The 17,500-nt window shown below is 37.5% G+C and overlaps 1 long non-coding RNA gene across 3 annotated transcripts in view; it reads right to left on the bottom strand.

The window, feature by feature from the left end:
- Positions 1-132: 132 nt before the first annotated feature.
- LOC139977045 (uncharacterized) overlaps positions 133-17,500 on the bottom strand; it is a 17,748-nt gene continuing 380 nt past the window's right edge. The window contains exons 1-7 of one of the 3 annotated variants that reach the window (XR_011796405.1): positions 11,359-11,556; positions 9,057-9,222; positions 8,453-8,743; positions 7,673-7,875; positions 7,360-7,564; positions 5,870-5,952; positions 133-4,681 (exon numbers count right to left, since the gene is read on the bottom strand). This is a non-coding gene — a long non-coding RNA (uncharacterized lncRNA). Of the gene's footprint in view, positions 4,682-4,715; positions 5,953-7,359; positions 7,565-7,672; positions 7,876-8,452; positions 8,744-9,056; positions 9,223-11,358; positions 11,557-15,400 lie in introns of those variants that run through there. The other 2 variants (XR_011796404.1, XR_011796403.1) reach the window with 2 other exon arrangements.

The following is a 17,500-nucleotide window of genomic DNA, read 5'->3' as shown; positions in this document are numbered from 1 at the left end:
AATATACTTGTCTGCTCCTGGTTGAATTCATTTAAGTAGAAGACTTATAAAATGAATTTCAACCCGTACATACATATGTATATACAGTGTGTACAGTACATACACTGTACTGGGTGTATATGTACAGAGTGCCATGAGTGCCAGTGTGACAGGGAATAGTGTCCGGGCGTCTCACGGACACTATTCCACGGGAATTGTGTCCGTAGGACAACTTTCTCGGGGGGAATTGTGTCCGGCGGACAGTATTATCTGTCCGGACGGACACTATTAACTAGGAAAAAACGTCCGTGTGTGGTGCTTTTCTGTCCGCGCGGACAGGATGAGAGAATAGCACGGATAAATGTGTCCTACAAGCTCTTCTGTATGGAAACGTAGTGCAAAAGCATCAGGACAGCAAGGCTTCTTTGGAGTATGCCTTTCATCTTAATTGCATTTCTTAATGGCAGGATTTATAGGGGAACTTAAGACCAATTTCTCTACATGATGAACGGCTGAAATATATGGTCATTAATGATTTCTTGCATGATACTATTTGGACAGACACAAATGAATGGAAATATCAATTTAATTTAAAATTTATTGCAAATTTAATTCTCCTTCATGTTCTCTGCTGCATAAGATAAATACATTTCTAAAAAATGACAAAAGTGCTGCAAGATTCGTGCAACATCCTACGTCTATTGTGACATAGAACAAATGTATCTGTTTCTTTATTTTTAGTACAAGCTGTTTCAAATACTTTGTTTTATAAAAATCATCCAATTTCCCTTCTACTTTTAATACTAATGCTTGACAACCATTGACAATAACAGATAGCCTCACATCTAGTAACTTTTGAAATCTTGGGGATCTCAAGACAAAATGACATTCACATGGGAAAAAAAGGTTACATAAATCAAAGTAAACCATGCTTTGGCGTCCACAGTTGTAGCCTAGCAGTATTTGGTTAGGCAATCAATTAAAGGTAGACTATTGTTAATCCAATTATCGACAGGCTGTGAATGTTAACTATGGTGAAAATACTTGGAAATTCCTTTTCATGTGATATATTTTAAGATTGGGCAATGCCTAGCTGGTTGGAAATGGTACTTGGGAAGCAATATAAAATCATATGGTATAGGAGCAGAGGGTTTGTATAGGGTGTTTTCGTGTGTTCATGACATGTCAACCATCGAATCATGATATATTGCCTGCACAGTCAGGCAGTGCATTATTCATTAGAAGGTATTTCCAAACGAATATCTCACCATGCACAACTGGTATTGATAAACACCAGAAACGTTTGTTGCTACTATGCATTGTTAATGGGCATAAAGGCCTCTAAGCTATATCAATTATTTTCAACAAAAATCAGCTGAAAGTTATGTATTGGCTTCAAATATGCCAGATACTAAAATATGGTCACCTATGGTCAAAATTATTAAACTGTTTTTGTACCACCTGTAGGAAATTTACCTCACTGGGACATTCTGTCCTTTTGCATGTTCTTTTAAAATGTCTGAGAAAATTTGGAGATTATAAAGACCTCAAGGAATGTACTTCTTGATGTAACAATACAACTTTGTGGCCTATACAGACTACCTTCAAATGACATGCTGCTGGTCACACTAAGTATCAGGCTTAACATAAATACTGGGAAAGGAGGCTGTGTGAGAACCAGTTCTACTACACTCAGATTGTTTAGTGTTAGTCAAAGTATCTCAATGACTATTGTTCAAATGTTGGAAAAGAAAAAAAATCAATTAGGGCTAATTGGGAAATGCAAGCTGAAGCTAGTAAAATCATATTTGTACACAATTCACACAACTTGGTATCAGTTAACATTTCTCTTGCTTTTGTCTACATATTTGGCCCACCTTTTCCTTTGACATTAAATAAATATTCTTTGCACTAAAAGTTTGGTCTTGACACAGTCAACAGTATAATCACCTGAATCCTTTACTGGGGAGCATCCAAGGCCAGTCAACACTGAAAATAAAAATACACATACATACACATACATACATATACATATATACACACATACATACACGCATACACACACACACATATATATATACAAAACGTACAAGTGCAGCTGTCTACAATAAATTATCCAGATTACCATTTTGTAAATAAAATAGCAGCAAGATAAATAAAACTATAAAACTATCTATACACATTAATTCTGAATTTTGGTGTTATTGCTTTGTTTCTCAGATTATACCTAGTAGTTTCTCGAAGTAGAGAGTTAAGTTCGGTATGCAAAGAATGTCTGTCATTTCTCTGTATGCAATTTACACTTCTAATGAATCATTTTTAGCAGCATTGTTTACAGTACTCATAAGAAAGTTAAAATCTATATTAAAAATTCTAGAACAATACTTAAAAAAAAAAATTCTCTTATTATCTTTAATTAGTAAAAAGTGATACCAAGCAGAAACAGCATATATTAGGTGTGGTAAGATATTGGCAGTAAAAACTCTTTTGCTTACATCAACATGAAAATATGGAACTATATACGATAGAGTTGAGACTATGAAGTACACCGTTTAAGTATTCTGCTTATATGACCAGTGAAACTTAGTTTGTCATCAATACAAACACCTAGATATACTGTATGATGAGTGCGTTCTACTTCTGCATCTTTAATTGAGATTTTAGTTAACTTACATGATACAAGACCTTTTCTACGAAAACGCTTATTCAGTTGCAACAACTACATAATGCATCACAGATAAAGAAACTATATCCCAGTTGTTACTTGTCTTGATATACTTGAATGGCATATGAGGACAGCTGTCAAGTAGCATGTATGCATAAACCAGACTGTGGTTTCTATGATCCAACATGAGTATCATTTCATATGAATGGGACATACTGACACACTTGATCTTAGTAATACAGCAAGAAGTGACAAACAGTATATTCACAATGACAGATGCTGACACAAATGACCACTGATAGCCTGCTTGTACTCACTCAATGTGATACATACTACAGTAAATATGAGATTTCTTCCAGCTTCCTCATCTTGAGATATCAAGTTTTAAAGGTTTACAAAATTTGACCACTGTTAATCTCCACAATAACAAAGGCCTCTTTTAGCCATGTGGTATACTTACAGACTAAATATGATATCTGTTCAGCTTCCTTTCTTGAACTTATAATTTTTACAAGGTTTTCACAACTTGAACCCTGTTTACCCTTTGACATCCACCCAAAAAATACAGGATATAATCAATATGATTCACATACATACTAAATCTTACATTTTCCAAGCTTCCCTTCTAGAGATAGCGTGTTTGAAGCCAGGTGTCATACCGCACACACAAGTATTAACGCATAGGTTTATTAAATCAGCAAAAAAATTAAGCATTGATATTGAGATGACGCAATATGACAAATCATTTTTTTCTAACCCATACCGTCACGACTCTAAGTTTATGCTTAGAACTAACAATGAATGTATGCTATATCAAGTGAGCTGGCTTCCCTCATCTTGGAAAGATAATTGTTCTGCTTGTTTTAGCCAGTTTTCTGTTAATTAGTACCTACTCGTGTGACCAAAGCAAAGCAAAGCATAGCAGAACAGAATTTAAAAAATTAGATGGTGAATGTAAAAATTCCATTTACCTGAAGAAAGACGAACTAACTGCCATTTACTGTCCTGGATGTGACACATGAGTTTATAGATTACAACTACCAATAGAACAACTTACTTTCTACGTGTGGTAAAATATATGCTTGTTATGTGAGACTTTTGTTAGAATTTTGTCACCTTAGAGTCCTTTGAACTTCACAATCAACAAAAACAATCCCAGGATTTACTTATACCATCATTCTGACTGGAGTTCTCTGGGAACATTGCTCTTGATTCAACCTTACAATGCCATTACTAAATGCATTATAAGATAATAGAAATACTAATTCTATTCAGTATACTAATTGTGTGCACATTTTCCTCCTTGTCAGGGGGAGAAAAACAGACCCTTTGATATACATGGAGGGGGAGGAAGTGTGTGTATGAGAGGGGGGGGGGTTATGAATTGAATTGAAACCAATCTAGTGTGGTTTGAACAGAGGGAATGTGTGAATTAAATATTGCTTAATATAAGGACACTTATTGCCGGTTCCAAAAAGTGCTATCTGACGGCATTTATGCTTTGTTTTTCTTGTTGCTTGCTGTTTTTAATCTATCTTGCACATATAAACATACTTAAACTTTAAGCGGGATTTTTTTTCTGGAATTGTCTATCAGTGGGGGTGGGGGACAAACAATAACGATATGCATGAAAGAAAGAAACCTTTTTATCATAAATTATCAAGTTCTTGTCTTAACCACTGGTTGTTATACTCAAACACCTGATCATCTACAACCTCATCATATTCAGCTTGGATAGCCTCCCTTCCTATCCTGGTGAAATGCTCTAACCCTTGGCACCAACCTATACCTATACATAAAAGTTTAAAATTATTGACTGAATAGAGAAGTTAATAAGTAACCACATTCAAGCTAAAAAAATGCATGTTTACACCACATATCATATTGAAAAGATAATTGTGCATCAGGATCATTACTTTGGTAAGCTTTTACGGAGTTGACTACAGGCTGCTTCAGCTTCTGTTTCGGTGCAACCTGTGACAAGGTGGTAGAGATGGTCAACAGCATGAGAGACAAGAACGTCATTGAGGTATTAGCCTGCAGAAAAGGACGCATGAATAGTAAGCATTGCTTCAAAGTTACAGAAATTAAATAGAAAGTAAATATTACTGTGAAAACATGATTTCAGCAATCATTACAAATGGGTACTTAAAATTAATGTATCTTGCAGCATTCGGTAATAACAAGGTGAAGCATTCAGACTAGCAATATTGTTTATTGCCACAAATGCAGATCTGATCCTCCATGAGCATGCGAGCATTCAGACTGTAGCAAATTGATCCCCCGATTGTGGGTCTGATCCACTGTGAACATGTATGGAGTATATTCAGACTAGCGTGTTGTTCGCCCTTGTGGGTCTGATCCTCCTTAACCATGCAATAATTTATACTATAGGACGTTGATCACCCAAATTGTAGGGTCTGATCATCCTTGAGCATGCGAGAATGCAAACTATAGCAAGTTGATCGCCCTTGTAGGTCTCGTCCTACTTGAGCATGTAAGATTCAGACTAGCAAGTTGATCACCTCATTTGTGGGGTCTGCTTGATCCTCCTTAAGCATGCGATTATTCAGAGTATAGCAACTTGAATCCCCAAGTGTGGGATCTGATCCTCCTTGAGCATGCGAGCATTCAGATATACAGTATGGCAAGTTGATAGCCTATTGAAGTCTGTACGCATTCCTGTGTATTGTATCAAGGCCAAGCTTAGAGTGAGATCTGATCAAGTGTGACCTATATGCAGCACTAAGGTCACGTCTCGACGTAAGTCAGTGTTAGATTCAAATTTTCTGGCAGGACGGGCCAACAGTTCAAGCACTCAATCACAGAAAGTAAAATTCATGACAAGGCAAGGCTTAGGGCGATAAACTTACAAACAATGATATGACCAGAAGGACTGGATCCCATTTTTCAATAAAAAGTTCCTTTAAATGCAGTGCTTAACCATTGAAAGTATACATATCATTACTATATAGCACGACAAAAGTTTGCAACAAGTAGCGAAACATCTAAAAGCGTTTGGCCGAGCGATGATGATAGGTAACAGGTAGAGCACCTTTATCATTAATATTAATCAATATTTGTTTCTGCTTGAATTTTGAGAGTTGCTTAAGCACTACAAAATTTTGCTTGTAACTGCCAATGTTTACCACTGAGGTTGGTATCAATAACTGCATGATTATGGAGTGCATATAATCCCACTTTAATGAAATATTTAACACTTACTGTACTTCAAACTTTTTGAGTTTCTTCAATTGGTCATACAACTGCTTCGTGGAACTTGAAGAAAAACTGTTGCAAACAGATCTCTGTTGAATCAAAGCAAAGAACACAATCATAGCACACTGGAAACTTACTTAACCATGAATTGTAAAAATAGGCCTGGGGGGGGGGGAGTCTTAAAAAACAAATTTCCAGAGGACAAGAAATTCGGGCAAAAGTCCTGAAAAATGTGGGCAGCCTAAGAGGAGAAACTATATATATATATGTATATATATATATATATATATATATATATATATATATATATATATATATATATATATATATATATATATATATAAATATGCAGTAGCTTGCCCAAATCTTTTTCAAATTTTTGCCTGACAATTCATTGATTTTCTTTATTTAGCATCATGATGCCCGAATATTTCCGTGTAACACCACCGTAAGCACAGCTCACCTGGGCTACCACGCTTTTTGCGCGATCAATTTTTTTTTCTAACTTCTTCTAATTTGCCAAATTTTTGGGGAAGTGTAAATTTCTAAAATGTGAGATCATAAAATAAAGAATATTTATATGCAACTTGCAAGGCCTCAGATGTGCCATTTCCGGCAATCTAAGAGGCTTTTTTTGCCAACAATTTTCTTGTACGCTACACGCCAACCGATGATGGCGTTCCGCTTAGATAGTGTCACAGGAACTTTCGGGCACAAAACTTTCTGCCCTCCCAAACTAAAATATGGTCCCGTACGCCTATGACCTCGCCCCACAACATTAGGCTTCTGTACTCAATGTGGTACAATTACATACCAAATATGCGATCGTTCCAAGCTTCTGAGATATTATGTTTAGGAAGGTGCGTTAGTGTAGGGACAGGTTAGAGGGGAGTGAGGTAACTGTTTGGCATTTTTTGACTTCAAATGACCTTTATGACCTCCGACAAAATCAAACAGTTTCTTTTACTCAATGTTATGCTCTATCTTACCAAGTACGAGATCTGCCCAAGCTTCCAATATTGAGATACCATGTTTACAAGGTTTCACAATTTGACAATTTCACAAAGACACGCACACACACGCCAGCATGAATGAATAGGTTACGATTATTATCAAAGCCAGGAAAGCTGCTCTTCAGAAGTTGAACATTAAATTGCAGAGTTTCAAACTGACATCACATAAAATTATCTTCTCAAAACTAAAACAAATGAAATTTAATTTCTGAAAACAATTGTCAGGAAACTGAAGTTTTCTTCTAATTAACTTATTCCCGTCGTTATTATTGTTGGCAATAATGGTTAATTTGTTAGGCCATTAAGTCGAAACTGATTTATTGTGTGAAGACAGCTACAGCACTTTACCCTCACATAAGCCAGCAAATACTCAGAACTGATTAAGTTGCTGATTATTTTTAAGGAAATTCTGGAGGAATCATGCCAATCCTCCTCCTCCCCACCCCCCCCCCCCCAAAAAAAAATACTGCAAAGAAATCTTACTTGTGCAAAATTCTTTAAGTAAAATTGAATTGAATTTCTTCTTCTGAGGAAGGCCTGTGGTACTGTTAATAAGTGTGTACAGTACTTTCTCATTCACAGCCTTCACTTCATACGGCCCAATTAGCCAAGAGTTTTCGAGCTTCCCTCCTCTTCGGGCATCCTTTCTAGCATTCCGTACGAGAACACTGGAACCAACTTCGAAGCTCTGAATAAAATAAAATCCAGCAGATATACGTAAACATCATAATACAATGCATATGTTGCCATTCATTTAACTACAACTTCAATGTACAACATAGCATTATATAATTACCTTTTTTGGTGCCTATTATCCAAATTCTTTTTTTTTGCCGTTCTTGGGCTTTGCCAATATTTTCTCTCACAACACCTTTGATTATGTCCCGCGACTGTGACATGAGTTGAAAAACCCTCTCCCGCTGTGCATCGCTGCAGTCTGTAGTAGGAGCTTCTGGTTGGACAATGGAGTTTTCCATGTCGAATGGTCGCAATGGCTCTCTGGATATATGAAGATAAATTAACATTCAATTATTCACAACAATTTGTTGACTGAAGAATAAATAAATTTTTATATATTTTATTTTCACTATTAAGACCATTGAACCAGAAATTTGAGTCACATCACATACTCAAACCAGCACAAATATAAAACCCTTATATATATTCTGTGCTGTTATAGGTCCAACTTGCATACCAGTCAATTATGATAAATATATAGTATATGAAAAACAAAACCAATGTCAGTGGCATTAATTGCATGTATCTTTTAAGTTAATGGGCATGCATTTACAGTTTAATGAATGTTCATATTTTGTACTTGCTGCAGAGTGTACCATATACAGGGTTAATATTTATTTGTTTAGATATTGTAACTTAAATTGGGTTATTGATGGTCCTCTATTTAGCGTTTTTTCCAGGACCTGGCATGTGTCAAATTAGATTTTATCGTACAGAGGACGGTGTAGCTATGCAAGATTTGTCCAAACTCTCGTATCCCTGATTACTTTTTCTCTGTATATGGCCTTAGCAAATGTAAATCTCTATTCAGCAATGGCAGGTTTAAATTATTACAAACCTTCCAAACATCACAGCAAAAGGTGAAAGACCTATTGAACCATGTTTGGCTGTATGGTACCCCATGAGAATTGAAGACAGCATTTCATCTCAGTCATGTTGGTTTTCATTGACAACCTTGATGAGTGACCTTTGCAGAGTTTGGTTGAATCTTTCATCAAGCCCATTGGTCTGTGGGTGGTAGCTAGAGGATTCTCTGAGGTCTACCCCTATCATGTCAAACAGGGACATGTTCAGAGCATTAACAAATTTTCCTGTCTGGTCTGAGATGACAATTTTCATGCACCCAAATCTAAATAAATGGAAACATTTAAATAACTATTGTTAAAGTATTGATTACGAGTAATGTAATGAACTACTGGCATCTGCAGAATGGCTACATGGTTTAATCAGGAAATCATTTCAGCACTGATTTAAAAAAAAAAAGTAAGTTAAAAGCACTGACCATATCCCACTAACATTTCATTGACATTAACTTAAGAAACAACTTCTATAAATTCCTGTAACCATTTGGCCGCTTTCTGGGTCACAGTTAAAACAGTGCAAATGCAGGTCTGCATAAGTAATTCCATGTAAAGTAGAAACAAAAGTAGATGGATATTTACCTGGCCATGGTTTCAAACAGAAAGTTTGCAACAGTTTTTGCTGTTTTGTTTCTGTACATGTAGCAAAAGCCTCTGGCCATTTTGAAAAATAGTCACATAGGGTTTATATGATGTACTTATTTCCATTGATGGTCTCTGGAAGGGGTCCAATCATATCCACACCCATCTAAAAAAAGAAGTAAAATGGCATTCAGAACCATACACAATCTAATCATACGAACTGATGTTCAAGTGATTTATATCTGAGTTTTATAAAATGCTAAACATTCAATTGTTTTTTTTATTTTTTATTGTAACTCACACTGGAAGACTCTGTTACCAATTTTTTTCTTCATTACCAAACCTATTACTTACTGACTTGTCAAACCCAGCTGTTATATGGAAGTCCAATGGGAAATCTCTGAAGTGAGATGCAAGTCACATGCAGTGATCTAGCTGACAATCTAGATGGTAATTGTCACTAGGGACTATCATAGGCCTGGTAACCATTTTCATCACCTTTGAATGTGGGGTGGGGGGGGGGGGGAACAGATGTATAAGTACCTGGATGAGTGATTGATAGTTAGTCAGAAAATTGCCTTGGAATCTGTCAGTGAGATGACAGGGTTACACCTAACTGATGTAGGAAGCATACTTTGATACAACCTATATATATACTTTGGTATGTATATATTGTAAGCATTTAGAAATGTTACAAATTAATCTTTGAAGGGAATTTGCAGAATTTTTTATATTAATGACAGAAATTCACACTGTAGAGTTACAGTATGGAAGGAAAGACTTCTTGGTTATTAACCAAGTAGCAAGATTTACTTAAATAGATGTTGAAATAAGCATATGGGTTCATTGGGGATGAATTTTGGACAAAAGGCTATGGCTCTGTTGGTACTTTAGTTATGAACTGCATATGAATGTACGTACTTAGGACATTTTCTCGGATACTTCTTTATGACAACAATTCAACTACTGAACTCTGTTATGTTCATGTGTCATTCTTGCTTCATATCACAATTCAGTTTTCTTTACATTTTGAAATTCATATCAGATAATTATGAAGTCCTATGTAAAGGTTTTCCTGTTGCTTTAATTATACGCAGCTAAAAAAAATACCAAAATGTGTTCTTAGCGAAATTTGTGTTTATGGCTGCAGTACATGAAAATTCCCGACAGTACTGCGAGTCATTAAGTCTACTGAATGTACCACCATCATGATCATCTTTAATATATGCTTAGTAAATTATAACTTTAAGAACAAATGAATGAGCTAGATCTTTCATTCTCTGGACAATCTCCACACATACTCCTTATACTCTTGCACTGGCCAACAAAGGGATGCAAACTTTAAGCATCGGTTGATAACTTGATATGCATATGGTGAATGACTTTGCAGTTACAATCATGCAAACAAATATTGCTTTTAGATGACAAAAAACAAAGTGATTTAGTGATAACTGTGCTGCTTGTGAACAGTATTTTCGACCCAGGCCTAGCATTAATAAGCTGAACGCATAAGGTGGTCCATATGTATTCCATTAACATGTAAGGCCTATGAGCTAGGATAGGTATTTGAAAAAAAAACATGTTACACAACTTCCATTGCAGATTCCATCAAAATCAGGTGTACATGTGCCTCCTGCTGAAATGCAGATGAAAATAATACTTAGGTGGTGAAATTGTCCCCACTCGTGTCCTACAAGGAGTCACTCTTACAGAAATTGAAATGAACCTGATATTTCTATTGATTTAGCCACCTTCTCAGATCCCTTTCTTTCAAATAAGGGTCTTATACCAAAATACTCCTATCATTTGGTCAAATAAGTTCATGATAACATGTGAGATAAAACGAAAGCAAATTGTTGTGCATTTTTATTTGCTCTTTTTTCAATTGTTTCTCTCAACAACCAGCTATCCTCCTGAATAGAAATTTATTCACCCACCCTCAAATTTGTCAAAGAGATTACACTAGGCCTATATTAGTTTTTTAGGTCCATTCTGGTCACTATTCTAGCAATACTACAGTATATCACCAAGCAGTTTTACATGTGATAATACATTGCAAATTTAATATAAATGATATAAACTTGGTCCATGGAGCTATAATCCCAGGTTTATAGCTACATGGTTTAACCTGCACTAATTTAATTGCAACATTGTTTTGTGCATATATTAACAACCTTAATTACTGTGGAAGAATGTTTAATGAATATTCATACCATAACCATGTACATGCTTGCATAATTAAAATATCACCAGCAGAAAGGCCCATTAAACTTATTAAAAATTATTAGCCAACACAGCTAACCTTCTGACAATGAAGTGATGGGCAGGTGGCCAACTGATTACCTATAGCATATATTCGACCTGCTGCAGTGTCTGTGCACATCCCGGCACCAATATATTAAAAAAATATGGGAAAACCTCTAAAAAGAAAGAGATAATAAAGTAACACTCATTAATTTAATTGATCCTCCAAATGGACAAGACAGGGACCCCCCCCCCCCCCCCTCTCCCTTGCTACCTTGTGTTTTAACTAGTAAGGGGACTAATCCCAGGACATATCTTTCAGAAAATCTGAAAAGTCCTATCCTGAAGATTTTTTTTTTTTAACCTAGCAATTTCAAACACATAATCATTATTGAAATTAAAAGCTTGTATACTCATGGTAGCATGGGTACACAATACACAGCTGATATGTAACTGACAGCTGATCTGGGAGTTTTGGCAGCTACCAGAGGAACAAAAATTATACCAAGTAGGCTTTATTTCAGAGATTGCCAATCGGAGTGGCTTAAATTTGAATAAAGCAAATTATTTGCAAAAAGGGTTATAACTCTCGAAGTCCTACTCATATGCTACAGTCAGTGTTCGACTTATGGCCAAAAAATTGCATAGCAACAAATTTCGACAATTGCTATACAATATTTTTGTTGCATAGCAGTTCCCCAATATTGAATAGCAGTTTTGAAATTACCACAAAACGGACCAAATGTTGGCGATCAATGTATTAACTAGAAAATGTTTGTTTTTTATTATTATTTATACTAGTGTTGCTACGATAATCGTTTTCAATATCGGTATCGGCCGATATTTGCAATATCGGCAGCATATCGGTATCGGTAAAATTTTGCCTAATTGCCGATAACAGCAAACCGATATTGAACTTTTCTTTTTAACAGCAGAGCTACCTGTACTTATTTATACTTGCAATGATTTGTTAATCTGCCCAAGACGATCCATTTCTTTAGCGTCAGTTAAACTCAGATTCATTTTCGATTAATATCCATGGAAACCTGACTCTCCGTAACATCTAAAAACACGTCTACGGCGCGCGAATATAACCAATGACCTTCGTGAACCTTGGCCTACACACAGCATTAGTGCAGCATATATACACTGTACTAACCATTCATTTCCTCAAAGGCCTCCGTGAAAACCTTGAACATGATGCATACAGTAACTGCACAGTTCAGCAGTGTTGGAAAACCTTGTTCAATTTCCCGCGAACACACTGCCGATTTCCCGCCGGTGTTCGCCTGCCTAGCACGCGTAACGTGCGAGCATAAAGGCGTGGTGTCCAGGGGCCCGTCTTAGGGCTATGGTGGGGTCATGGGGTAGAACCCTCGTGGGGAACCTGGGGGCGAAAGCCCCCGAAAATTGTTGTCATTTTTTGCGATGTCTGGCGATGAAAAAATTCGCAGTTGAGGATGCAAAATACTGACAACTTTTTTTATTTAAATTGTCACGAAACTGATGAAATTTTAAAATGACAAGTTAAAGTAGCTATATTATGTTATAAAATGAAAAGAGATTTAATCTGTCTTTCAATCTTTAAAAAGTGCAACTTACAAAACTTCCGATATTATGAAACAAACAACGTTCAGCAAAGCCCCGTTTCTAGACTGCCTAACAATGAATAGCGTGCACTATGCGTACATTTTTACAACTGCAGTGTTTAACCCTATACCCAACTACTGTACCACGGTACATGTGCTGCGAATTTGCCCAGGTACCTTCCCAACAACTGTGAGCTCATCCCCTGTGTAACACCTGTTTGTTAACATTTTTTGGCACGTTGCCAGGGAACCTTTTCGTTACGTGAGATCCGTAACCGCCGAGGTGGTTAGGCTATTTGCTTTACACTTAACTATGGTAGGATATTATTTTTTCAGTTTTTTTTTTCGCTATACGGTCAAGTGAATAAGTTGTACATTGAGTATAAACTCAATAAATTATAACTTCTACATTGTGTAGAAGTTCGTAAGTTAAGGTTTGAGTGTTTGCTCCCAAATCTGACTAGGAATTTGTATCGCACAAATCGGCACAATGTGCGATGCTGATTTGGAAACGTCTCGCAAGTTTGTCGTTTTGGATCGCATTTTGCGATGCGATACCGGAAAAATCGAACACTGGCTACAGTAGGCTAGCCTATAGTAGCCCAATACTATTCGTGTCTTGCCGACTAATAATGCATCACGATATTCTCTAACGCTAATAGAGTTTAGACTTTTCAGTTCTACTCTTAGGTGATTACAAATAATAAAATATACCTATAATCTGCAAGGCCCAAATGGCCAATGCACTTAGTTCAAGTTATATGCATATCTAGGGAATCATTTCTACAGTGGAAATAATTCCTAAAAGTTTTATCACCTTGTCACCTTGTGCCGTCGAGTCGTGTTCGACCCCTGGTGATGACCATGACTTTAATCCTCCAATCCTGCCGGCTCCTGGTTGCCCCTCGAAGTCTATCCAGAGTCAACCCAGTCGCCTGCTTGACACCATCCATCCATCGTGCACGTGGCCTGCCCCTCTTTCGTGATCCATCACCCATTCCCACCATTAATGATTTTTCCAGAGAGTCGTCAGCACGCATGATATGACCGAAAAAATTTAGTTGTTGCCTCAGGATCTGTGCTTCCAGTGGAAGTGAGGGTTTTATTTGTTCCACAATCGAGATGTTTGTTCTATGTGCAGTCCAAGGGACTCTCAATAGCCTGCGCCAGCACCATAATTCAAAACTGTCTATTCTTTCCCTCATTCCCTTTGTTATTGTCCATGATTCACTCCCATAGAGCACAACTGGGAAAACTAGTACTTTCATCAGTTGACTCTTCGTTAATAATGAGATTGCTTTGTCCCTCCAGATCTTGTTTAACCCCGTCACAGCAGCTCTTCCAAGAGCTAACCGTCTCAAAATCTCCCCCTTACAGGTACCATTGTCATCAATTCTAGAACCGAGAAAGTTAAAGTCGTGTACTATTTCAACTTTGTTTCCACCCAAAATAATTTCGTCCAGCTCCTCTGTGCACATAACCTTGGTCTTCTTTAGGTTCAGGTGTAGCCCAGCCTGAGTGCTATGTGCCTGCACACGTTCCATCAGATTAAGGAGGTCTTCTTTGCTTTCTGCGAGCAGTGTGGTGTCATCAGCATATCTGAGGTTGTTGACTCTTCTGCCACCTATCTTCACCCCTAGCTCTACATTGTCTAGATTGGCTTGTCTCATTATGTACTCGCTATAAAGGTTGAAAAGGTAAGGTGAAAGGATACACCCCTGTCGAACTCCCTTGCCGATGTTGAAATTTTCTGTATCCCCATATTCGGTTCGAACTTTCGCTTCCTGTTCATTATATAATGATTTAATCACATGTACTATGTGCTTGGGAATTCCCATTTCCGTCAACATGGTCCACAGTGTTGGATGGTCAACACAATCAAAAGCTTTACTGTAGTCTATGAAACACATATAAACGGGACGCTGGAACTCTCTTGACCTTTCCAAAATCCATCTAAGGTTGGCAATTTGGTCCCGAGTGCCTCTGCCTTTCCGGAAGCCTGCTTGTTCGATTGACATTTCGCGTTCCATATATCCCTCTAGTCTGTGTTGAATTACCTTCAGCATGACTTTACTTGCATGTGAGATCAGTGCTATCGTTCGGTTGTTTGAGCAAATTCGGGGGTCACCTTTCTTCGGAATCGGGATGTATATGGATTCCTTCCATCTTTTTGGCCAAACACCAGTGCACCAGATTCGCTGACAAATTACAGTTAGTACTATTACACCCTCTTCACCCACTTCCTTAAAGAGTTCAATGGGTAATTCGTCCGATCCTGGAGACTTTCCATTCGCTAGTGACTTTACAGCTTTTCTGACTTCTTCCTCAATTATCGGTGCTTCCTCTTCGTAGATCCCTTCCGTAAATTGTGTGGTGATATTGTGATCACTTCTGTACAAGTCCTCTGTATAAACACGCCATCTCTCTTTTACAAGTGACTCTTCACAGAGATCACCTCCTGCATTGCTCTTCAGAAAAAGTTTTATACAAATAAACAAATAATACACTTACCGCCAAACCCTTCTTGTAAGCTTTAATCTTCGTTGCCATGTGGGCCGACGTAAACTAGATCGGCATCTCCCGTCAGTCTAAAACTCTTCGATCTTCCCCTTATCGATCTTTCTAGATTTATCGTAGACTTTTCAGGGTACAGTCCTGACGAAAAATATTTTCCAAAGATAATGGAGGCCTACTCGTCATCGGTATCCAGGTCAGGAGAAGTCATCTTGTAATATCAGATCGGGCTAAGTAAGTTAACGGTCTCAACTCATATATGCAGCTACTAAGAAATTTTGGGCCTGCGACATGTAACGACGTAGACGGCACATTCGGCTTACTTCACTGAGTAAACAGCAGTATACATTTTACAGTAGAATGCAAATACGCATGTCACACCTAGAACGTAGAGCGGGAGATTTCCACATTTCCCGCGTACTGAATAAAATATATTGACTCTGACCAGGGAGTTTTCCCATAACAACTCCCTGCTCTGACCCCGGATTTGACATCCATGCTCCGGATGGCGGGGAACTATCGCCGACGCGTATCGGTTAAAATACATTTACCTTCGACCTACATGGTTGATCTTTCTCCAACGTTTAGAAATTCCGACCTTCCAAACAACTACCCTAATGGTAGTAACGATTGATAAGCAGCAGAGTCAGACAGACATGACTAATTAGTTCGGAAGATAAATTTTACATTCATTATGCAGCCTTCTGACAGTCGACGATCGAAATAGAGCGGACAGCGTCCCTCTGGAGTGTAGTCTCCATGATAATAATAACATTTTGCCGCCTCTTCCCACAACAGTCGACACTCGAAGTATTAGTTATACTTTAACCGAGTTTTGAGGGTGCATGCTGACCGATATATAACATTGTCAACCTGGTCTTCGCTAGTAAATTACCTCCTTTTAAGTAATAAGGGAACGTAGATAGGGCCAGAAGTGTTTGTCACTCAACAGAACCACGTTAAAGCTCTTTGAAGAGAACCCGGACACTTTCCACGGTGGCGTAGAATGCAAGGGAAAGTGTCCCTGAGACACTATTCACGCAAATGAGACACTATTTCCTAGTAATAAGTGTCCTACGGACGCCCGGACACTCATTACTGCCACACCAGAAGACTATGTTTAAACCTAACACTAATATACACACTGTACATATACAATTGGTTGAATTAGAAGACTTTACTATAAAATGAATTTCAACCAGTACATACATGTATGTACAGTGTGTACAAAACATACACTGTACTGGGTGTATATGTACAGTGTGTATATTAGTTAACATTATGCAACTGAAATTTTCAGAATATGCTTATTTCATGGTGGTCCAATCATACACAAATTTGGGACTTTTTCAAAGATGTCGAACTACAACATACGCCAAAATTTGGTGATTTGATATGGACTTTTGGACCCGCTACTACCATCGGACATGTGGAAAGAACATTGCTACATTGAACATATGGAAAGGACATTACTACCATCGGAAATTTGAAAAGGACATTACGCATCAGGCATGTGGAAAGGACATTACTATGTGGAAAAGGACATTACTACCATCAGACATATGGAAAGGACTTTACTACCATCGGACAGTTGAAAGGACATATTGCTACCATCGTACATGTGGAAAGGACAATATGTGGTGAAAAGGACAGTATTACCATCGGGCATGTGGAAAGGACATTACTACCATCGGACATGTGGAAAAGGACATTACTACCATCGGAAAGTTGAATAGGACATTACTACCATCGGACATGTGGTGAAAAGGACATTACTACCATCAGACATATGGTCAGGACATTACTACCATCGGACAGTTGAAAGGACATCACTACCATCGGACATGTTAAAAGGAAATTACAATGACGATTTGCACCCATAGTAAACTTGTAAAATATAACAATTTATTAAAATAAATTCGTTTGGTGAGATAAATTAGCATCTGGATACTTGTACTCAAGTATTTTTGAAGGATTTTTACAAATCAAACAATAAAGTCGACTACGCTTGTAAATGTTTGTCATTGTTCTAAAGAAGATAGTCTTGACGTTTCACTGCTGCTGAGTTTCTTGTCTTTTGTGAAAAACTTCAAGCAA

Source organism: Apostichopus japonicus, chromosome 12 (genome assembly GCF_037975245.1).
Source record: "Apostichopus japonicus isolate 1M-3 chromosome 12, ASM3797524v1, whole genome shotgun sequence".
NCBI lineage: Eukaryota > Metazoa > Echinodermata > Holothuroidea > Aspidochirotida > Stichopodidae > Apostichopus > Apostichopus japonicus.
Note: the sequence above shows the minus strand (reverse complement) of the source record. Positions and strands in the feature narration are given on the sequence as shown.